This window comes from Danio aesculapii, chromosome 4 (assembly GCF_903798145.1).
Source record: "Danio aesculapii chromosome 4, fDanAes4.1, whole genome shotgun sequence".
Classification (NCBI taxonomy): Eukaryota; Metazoa; Chordata; class Actinopteri; order Cypriniformes; family Danionidae; genus Danio; species Danio aesculapii.
This window is the reverse complement of record NC_079438.1, coordinates 29881469-29891025: the sequence shown is the minus strand read 5'-3', so window position 1 is coordinate 29891025 and position 9557 is coordinate 29881469. Positions and strand designations below refer to the sequence as shown.

The 9557-nt window shown below is 40.2% G+C and overlaps 3 non-coding genes across 3 annotated transcripts; 2 read left to right on the top strand and 1 right to left on the bottom strand.

Moving 5' to 3' along the window:
- Window positions 1–5124: 5124 nt before the first annotated feature.
- Window positions 5125–5265, top strand: LOC130224170 (U4 spliceosomal RNA). The gene has a single exon (XR_008837242.1). It is a non-coding gene; the product is annotated as a U4 spliceosomal RNA (small nuclear RNA).
- Window positions 5266–7685: 2420 nt separating this feature from the next.
- On the top strand, window positions 7686–7825 carry LOC130224208 (U4 spliceosomal RNA). The gene has a single exon (XR_008837276.1). It is a non-coding gene; the product is annotated as a U4 spliceosomal RNA (small nuclear RNA).
- Window positions 7826–8299: 474 nt separating this feature from the next.
- trnas-gcu (transfer RNA serine (anticodon GCU)) lies at window positions 8300–8381 on the bottom strand. The gene has a single exon. It is a non-coding gene; the product is annotated as a tRNA-Ser (tRNA).
- Between the last annotated feature and the right edge of the window lie 1176 nt (window positions 8382–9557).

The window sequence follows — 9557 nt, the reverse complement described above, 5'->3', positions numbered from 1 at the left end:
TCTGATTTTGTCTATTTTTGTCTAGTTTTGTTTTGTCTACTTTTGTCTAGTTTTGTTGTGTCTGTTTTTGTCAACTTTTGTTTGATTTAGTCTACTCTTTTGTCTATTTTTGTCTACTTTTTTCAGATTTTGTCTACTTTTGTCTAGTTTTTTGTTTTGTCTGATTTTTTCTACTTTTATCTACTTTTGTTTTGTCTGATTTTGTCTACTTTTGTCTGATTTTGTCTAGTTTTTTTGTATTATTTTGTCTATTTTTGTTTAGTTTGTCTCATTTTGTTTAGTTTTGTCTATTTTTGTCTAGTTGTGTCTCCTTTTGTTTAGTTTTGTCTAAATTTGTTTAGTTTTGTCTAGTTTTGTCCGATTTTGTCTACTTTTGTCTAGTTTTGTTTTGTCTAGTTTTGTTTGTCTAATTTTGTGTAGATTTGTCAGATTTTGTCTACTTGTGTTTTGACTGATTTTGTCTACTTTTGTTTTGTCTGATTTTGTCTATTTTTGTCTAGTTTTGTTTTATCTGATTTTATCTACCCTTGTCTAGTTTTGTCAATTTCTGTTTAGTTTTGTCTAGATTTGTTTAGTTTTGTGTAGTTTTTTCCGATTTTGTCTAGTTTTGTCTAATTTCGTTTTGTCTGATTTTGTCTACTTTTGTCTAGTTTTATCTGATTTTGTCTACTTTTGTCTAGTTTCGTTTTGTCTAGTTTTGTTTGTCTGATTTTGTCTACTTTTGTTTTGTCTGATTTTGTCTACGTTTGTTTTGTTTTGTCTGATTTTGTCCCCTTTGTTTTGTCTGATTTTGTCTACTTTTGTTTAGTTTTGTTTTGTCCGATTTGGTCTACTTTTGTCATATTTTGTCTAGCTTTTTTTGTCTTTTTTTGTCTACTTTTGTTTTTTCTGATTTTGTCTACTTTTGTTTTGTCTGATTTTGTCTACGTTTGTCTAGCTTTTTTGTCTTTTTTTGTCTACTTTTGTTTTGTCTGATTTTGTTTACTTTTGTTTTGTCCAATTTGTTCTACTTTTGTCTGATTTTGTCTATGTTTGTCTAGCTTTTTTTTGTCTACTTTTGTTTTGTCTGATTTTGTTTACTTTTGTTTTGTCTGATTTTGTCTACTTTTGCTTTGTCTGATTTTGTCTACTTTTGTCTAGCTTTTTTGCCTGATTTTGTCTAGTTTTGTGTAGTTTTATTTTGTCCAATTTTGTATAGTTTTGCCTAGTTTAGTTTTGCCTGATTTTGTCAGGTTTTGTCTAGTCTAGTGATTTTGTCTACTCTGTATAAATTATATCCTTTATTGTTATCACAACATATCTTTTTGTCAAGTCAACTAGCTTCACTAAAGTTGTTGAGATAACAAAGGGTTGTTAGTTTAGGTTGATTAAAGTAATAGCATGGTGATAACACACTGATTTAAAGGGCACCTATGGTGAAAAATCCACTTTTCAAGCTGTTTGCACAGACATGTGTGTAGATATAGTGTATAGACCGTCATATTGAGGTGATATAAACACACCCAGTCCTTTTTTTTTTCTTCAAATTTAACATTATAAAAATGGTGGACCAATTGGTGCAGTTTTCAGATCGACTGCAACTTGACGTAGGAGTGCGGTCCCCCCGACCACTGACTTGATTGACAGCTGTGCGTATTAACATGTCCCGGTAGTCACGTGTATAATCATATCAACAAGACCAGACGTAAATAAAAGATCTGTTCAGTTCGCTAGGATCATCAATGATCATCAAATGTGATCAAGAGTGAGTTTTACAAGTTTAAAATGTTTTTAAAACATTGCATGTGTGTAATGAATTACAGCAATTTAGCTTAGCTTTACTTCATCAGCACAGCCGTGTGTTAGAACAATTATAAAAGAAGACACTTCAATCCCGGTTTGTGGGCGTTAAATCAGGTTTATTTTGTACATTAACAACATTTTACATTTACATTTACATTTAGTCATTTAGCAGACGCTTTTATCCAAAGCAACTTACAAATGAGGAAAAGGAAGCAATTTACACAACTATAAGAGCAGCAGTAAACAAGTGCTATAGACAAGTACCAGGTGTGTAAAGTCTAAGAAGCTAAGCATTAGTAAATTTATTTTATTTTATTTTTTTTTTTTTGAGAGAGAGAGAGAGTACAGTTAGTGGTATAGCCAGTTAAGATTAGGAAGGAAATTGGAGACTAAACAGTTGAGTTTTTAGTCGTTTCTTGAAGACAGCAAGTGACTCTGCTGTTCTGATGTAGTTAGGGAGTTCATTCCACCAACTGGGCAGATTGAATGTGAGAGTTCGGGAAAGTGATTTCTTCCCTTTTAGGGATGGAACAACGAGGCGACGTTCATTCACAGAACGCAAGTTTCTGGAGGGCACATAAATCTGCAGAAGTGAGAGCAGATACGAAGGAGCAAAGCCAGAGGTCGCTTTGTAAGCAAACATCAGAGCTTTGAATTTGATGCGAGCAGCAACTGGCAGCCAGTGCAAACGGGTGAGTAGCGGAGTGACATATGCTCTTTTGGGTTCATCAAAGACCACTCGTGCTGCTGCGTTCTGAAGCAGCTGAAGAGGTTTGATAGAATTAGCTGGAAGCCCGGCTAGTAGAGAGTTGCAATTTGGAGAGAACAAGAGCTTGAACAATGAGTTGAGCTGTATGTTCAGATAGGAAGAGTCGGACCTTTCTGATGTTATAAAGTGCGAATCTGCAAGATCGAGCAGTTCTAGAAATGTGGTCAGAGAAGTTTAGTTGGTCATAAATTGTTACTCCAAGGCTTTTTACCATTTTGGATGCAGTAACGGTTGCCCCATCCATCTGGATTGAAAAGTTATGGTGTAGAGTTGGGTTGGCAGAAACTTCAAGCATTTCCGTTTTCGCGAGGTTAAGCTGAAGATGATGATCTTTCATCAAGTGTGAAATGTCTGACAGGCAGGCTGAAATGCGAGCTGGAACCGAGGGATCATCAGGGTGAAAAGAGAGGTATAGCTGAGTATCATCATAATAATAAAAATAATAATATTTTAAATATTTCTTATCAAAAGATTTTAAATATTGAGTAAAAAACAAGCAAGCTTTACTTATATGCATACACTTTTTTCCAAAATAACCTTTAAAAAAAATAATAAAAATAAAACAATTCGAACAAATGTTTTAAAAACTATAATAAACTAAATCTATGCACAATAATCTGTCCAGGTCGATGTCCATGGAGCACGTTTACACACTTTTCAGGATTTTTAGTTTTTCGCCAAATTCTCTCAGCAGCCCGAAGTTTTGAGCGATGCTCACAGAGAACATCAGAGAGCCAGGGTGCAGGAGGACTGGCACGGGCTGGCCTGGATGTAAGAGGACATAGTCTGTCTAGACATGATGCTAGCGTGGAGCAGAGTGTATCAGTGGCGCTGTTCGTATCAAGTGCAGAGAGTTTGCAAGATGGAGGAAGAGAGTTTGAAAGAATGGTGGATAGTCTATTAGGTGACAGAGAGCGTAGGTTTCTGTGAAAGGCAACCAGAGTTTGGAGGGCACTCTAGAGGGCACATATGTGTACGTGTATGTTTTTGCAACTATTTTCGTTAAGATGACACTCAATTTTGCCATAACATGCTTCGAAGCACGAAGAGGGTGCAAGTAAGTTACCTTCCACGTAAACACCGGGCTCTCTTAACGAATGACCAAGCTGGAATTCGACTCACACATGCAAAGCACAACAGATTAGCAGTCCATCGCCTTAACCACTCAGCCACCTCGCCCGCGCATATAGGTGCTCTCCTAATGGAGGCTGGACTATGGCATATACGTATGTTTTTGCAGCTATTTTCGCTAAATATTACATACAATTTTGCCATAAACATCCTTTAAGACGCTGAGAGGTGCAAGTAAGAAACCTTAGACAGAAGCAGTTGCCTCTCTCAAAACAGTGAAACTATGAGGATGGGATTTAAACCAGAACTTGCAGAGTACAACATACTAACCTAAGCACTCGGCCACCTCGTCACGTGTAAGCACAGCGTTGTGCTAGAGAAAGGATTAACTTTTGGGACTCGAATGAATGTTCTTACAGAAAAGATGAAGATAAAGGTTGTCATAAGGAGCTTTATCAGTAGCTCTGATCAGTGCCCCAGAGTTAAGGCTGATTTATACCTCGGCGTCAAGTTACGCGTATGCTACGGCGCAGCCTACACGTAGTTGCATAGCACCTCGCTGTGGCCGTCGGCGACATTGACGCGCACCTCTCAAAAATGTAACGCGTACGCGTAGCTCTGAGATTGGTTGACTTGGTAGCGCTGACGAGTGTGGGCGGAGGTGAGAGCCTCACGAGCGTGAAGTGTGGAGTCCCATGAAAAAAAAAAAGTGTGGAGTCCCATGAAGGAGCTCCGCATGGAGACTGTTGTTTTGTGTTTACCTTTTAATTAGAGTTGTTGCACGTCCACTGGTTCCTGCCTCAAAATGAGCAAATTTGAGCCACATGCACATTAAGGAAGCGTTCAGAAAAAAACAAAACACCAGCGAAGAAACTCAACACAGAGAAACATAAACACCTACTGCCAGCTAGCGTTTCGGAAGTGTATTGCAGAGCAACAGAAACAGTGCGCAGAAGTATAAGTGCACGGCTACGCGCAAGGCTTGCGCCGTGGATCACGCTGATCACTGCCACAGAAGTATAAACCAGGCTTTATTGTTCAACATTAACCGCAACATGTTTCTTCTGGTTTTGTTGGAGAGAAACTAGACAGGAATGCCTGAGTCTAAAAAACCGGCAGCATAGCTGACCTGGATTTCTGTCAAAATATGGTTTCAGTGCCCTTGCATTCTTCATTACCTTACCCCAATCCCTGTACAGCCCAATAAATACATCCCAATCTCATCCCTTTTCTCTGCCGTTCAGCGTTGTGACTCCGCCCCCTTTACCAGATTACCCACAATTCTCTTCTCCCAGATTTACATAAGTAGTGTATACTTTTCTTTTAAGTAAAATGAAACAATGTATAAGTAATTATTTTTGGACAAATCAATACCCTGTTCTGCTGACACAGCATGCACTCATTGATGCCAGAGGGCTGATTGCTGGCAGTTTAAAGTTTGATGCCACCTTGTCGTTGCATGTCCAGATTGGTACACAGAAGAGTTCATAGCTGTTACAGCTATTCTTTCGCAGAGGCAATGTCGTAGCCTATGAGGTCTATCCGAGGCGTGATCATTGCTGGTTGAAAACTTTACCCAATACCTCGCTGAGATGACTTGAAATACAGTCAGCTCTGGCAATTTTTGTCAGCCTTTTAGTAGGCTTAATGTTCTGTTGAAAAGGATAGCTGTGCTTCTGTTTCATTAACATGTTGATACTTTCGTTGAGTTCCCTAAACATGCAGCAGGCTGGATTAACCTGTACCATAACATTCTTCAGAATGCAAGCAGAGTGCGTGTAAGAAACCTTCCATGGAAGCACCAGGCTCTCTGAAATGCAAAAGCAATTGAACGACGAGAATGGGATTTGAACCCACAACAGGCGGAGCACAGTGGATTTGCCGTCCATCCCTGCCGGAGGCTGGATTAACTTTTACCATAACATCCTTCAAACGCTAGGAGGGTGCGAGTAAAACACCTTCCACGGAAGCACCGGGCTCTCTCAAACACCAGAGCAAATGAGCGACGAGGATGGGATTCAAAACCCACACATGCAGTGCAAAATGGATTAGAAATGCATCACCTTAACTACTCGGCCACCTCATCAGCAGAATCAATTAGCAGTCCATCGCCTTAACCACTCGGCCACCTTGTCACATATGTTCTCGCTTTCCTGATGGAGGCTGGACTGTGGCACATATGTGTATATATATATGTATGTTTTTGCAACTATTTTGCAAAAATATTCGGTAAGATGACATTTAATTTTGCCATAACATGCTTCGAAGCACGAAGATGGTGCGAGTAAGATACTTCCCCCGGAAGCACCGGGCTCCCTTAAATGAACGACGAGGATGGGATTCGAACCCACGCTGTGCAGAGCACAATGGATTAGCAGTCCATCACCTTAACCTCTCGGCCACACTCGTCACATACTTTGCCACTTTACTGATGGAGGCTGGACTGTGGCACATATGTGTACGTGTATGTTTTTGCAACTATTTTCGTTAAGATGACACTCAATTTGCCATAACATGCTTTGAAGCACGAAGAGGGTGCAAGTAAGTTACCTTCACGTAAACACCGGGCTCTCTTAACGAATGACCAGGCTGGAATTCAACTCACACATGCAAAGCAAACAGATTAGCAGTGCATCGCCTTGACCACTCAGCCACCTCGCCACGCATATAGGTGCTCTCCTAATGGAGACTGGTCTATGGCATATACGTATGTTTTTTGCAGCTATTTTCGCTAAGTATTACACAATTTTGCCATAAACATCCTTTAAGACGCTGAGATGTGCAAGTAAGAAACCTTAGACAGAAGCAGTTGCCTCTCTCAAAAACAGTGAAACCTATGAGGATGGGATTTAAACCAGAACTTGCAGAGTACAACATACTAACCTAAGCACTCGGCCACCTCGTCACGTGTAAGCACAGCGTTGTGCTAGAGAAAGGATTAACTTTTGGGACTCGAATGAATGTTCTTACAGAAAAGATGAAGATAAAGGTTGTCATAAGGAGCTTTATCAGTAGCTCTGATCAGTGCCCCAGAGTTAGGGCTGATTTATACCTCGGCGTCAAGCTCACGCGTATGCTACGGCGCAGCCTACACGTAGTTGCATAGCACCTCGCTGTGGCCGTCGGCGACATTGACGCGCACCTCTCAAAAATGTAACGCGTACGCGTAGCTCTGAGATTGGTCGACTTGGTAGCGCTGACGAGTGTGGGCAGAGGTGAGAGCCTCACGAGCGTGAAGTGTGGAGTCCCATGAAAAAAAAAAGTGTGGAGTCCCATGAAGGAGCCTCCGCATGGAGACTGTTGTTTTGTGTTTACCTTTTAATTAAAGTGTTTGCACGTCCACTGGTTCCTGCCTCAAAATGACGCGAATTTGAGCCACATGCACATTAAGGAAGCATTCAGAAAAAAACCAAACACCAGCGAAGTAACTCAACACAGAGAAACATAAACACCTACTGCCAGCTAGTGTCTTCGGAAGGTGTATTGCAGAGCAACAGAAACAGTGCCGCAGAAGTATAAGTGCACGGCTACGCGCAAGGCTTGCGCCGTGGATCACGCTGATCACTTGACACAGAAGTATAAACCAGGCTTTATTGTTCAACATTAACTGCAACATGTTTCTTCTGGTTTGTTGGAAAGAAACTAGACAGAATGCCTGAGTCTAAAAAACCGGCAGCATAGCTGACCTTGGATTTCTGTCAAAATATAGTTTCAGTGCTCTTGCATTCTTCATTACCTTACCCCAATCCTGTACAGCCCAATAAATACATCCCAATCTCATCCCTTTTCTCTGCCGTTCAGCGTTGTGACTCCGCCCCCCTTTACCAGATTACCCACAATTCTCTTCTCCCAGATTCACATAAGTAGTGTATACTTTTCTTTTAAGTAAAAATGAAACAATGTATAAGTAATTATTTTTGGACTAATCAATACCCTAGTTATGCTGATCACAGCATGCACTCATTGGTGCCAGAGGGGCTGATTGCTGGCAGTTTAAAGTTTGATGCCACCTTGTCGTTGTATGTCCAGATGGTACACAGAAGAGTTCATAGCTGTTACAGCTATTCTTTCGCAGAGGCAATATCGTAGCCTATGAGGTCTATCTGAGGCGTGATCATTGCTGGTTGAAAACTTTACCCAATACCTGCTGAGATGACTTGAAATACCGTCAGCTCTGGCAATTTTTGTCAGCCTTTTAGTAGGCTTAATGTTTCTGTTGAAAAGGATAGCTGTGCTTCTGTTTCATTAACATGTTGCCAACTTTCGTTGAGCTCCTAAACATGGCAGCAGGCTGGGATTAACCTGTACCATAACATTCTTCAGAATGCAAGCAGAGTGCGTGTAAGAAACCTTCCATGGAAGCACCTGGCTCTCTCAAACACCAGAGCAAATGAGCGACGAGGATGGGATTCAAACCCACACATGCAGTGCAAAATGGATTAGAAGTGCATCACCTTAACTACTCGGCCACCTCATCAGCAGAATCAATTAGCAGTCCATCGCCTTAACCACTCGGCCACCTTGTCACATATGTTCTCGCTTTCCTGATGGAGGCTGGACTGTGGCACATATGTGTATACGTAAGATGACATTCAATTTTGCCATAACATGCTTCGAAGCACGAAGATGGTGCGAGTAAGATAACTTCCCCGGAAGCACCGGGCTTCCTTAAATGAACGACGAGGATGGGATTCGAACCCATGCGTGCAGAGCACAATGGATTAGCAGTCCATCGCCTTAACCACTCGGCCACCTTGTCATGCATGTAGCCACTTTCCTGATGGGGCTGGACTTTGGCATATATGTACGTATTTGCAGCAACATTTGATACAGATGACATTAAATTTTGCAGCAACATCCTTCAAAACGCTAAGAGGGCATGAGTAACACCTTCTACTGAATTACCGGGATCTCTCAAATGCCAGAGCATTTTAGCGATGAGGACGGGATTTGAACCCACGCGTGCAGAGCACAATGGATTAGCTGTCCATCGCCTTAACCACTCAGCCACCTCGCCACTTTACTGATGGAGGCTGGACTGTGGCACATATGTGTACGTGTATGTTTTTGCAACTATTTTCGTGAAGATGACACTCAATTTTGGCATAACATGCTTCGAAGCACAAAGAGGGTGCAAGTAAGTTACACTGTAAAAAAATTCTGTAAAATTTCCCGAAAAATACTGGCAGCTATGGTTGCCAGAACTTTTTTGTAAAAAATACAGAATTTTTCTGTAAAATTGTTTTTACAGAAACATGTTGTATTTTTAACAAGAGTAAATTGTATTCATTAACTGATGCAATGATCATTTACAAACCTTTAAGTTAATTATTTATATTCGCAGAAAGCAACTACATTTAATTTTAATTAAAATCAACATTTTAAATGTCTAAGTAATATGTTTGAGCAGATTGAGAACCATCGTACAGTTCACTACAAAAACTTTTTTAAATAAAGTCATTAAATGCGTTATTGTGTTCATGTGTGACTGTAATTAACAGACTTTCACTGCATTAGTAACTACAGTTACCTTTAAACAAAAGATGCAGTTAACATCAGATTCAACAAGTTCATCTTGGACTTGCACACAGATGCTACTATCCTCCACAATGGTGATACAAAAATGTTTTACAGTATTTTGCTGTTGTTTTTCCTGATTTTACAAAAAAAATACTGGCAGCTGTGGTTGCCTGTAATCTACTGTTTTTAACATTTTACAGTCGTAAATTCAATCTACAGAATTTTTCTGTTAAAAATACATTCCACAGTCTGTATTTTTCATCGAAAAATTTAACCCCTAAAATCGCAGAGCAAAATCCACACTAGTGTCCTCACTACAGAGGGTTGAACACTCAGACAGTGATGTTAATGAGATAAATACGTGTCTAATTAAGGAGGATTATTATTATTGATGAACAAGTGTTAACAAGCAGAA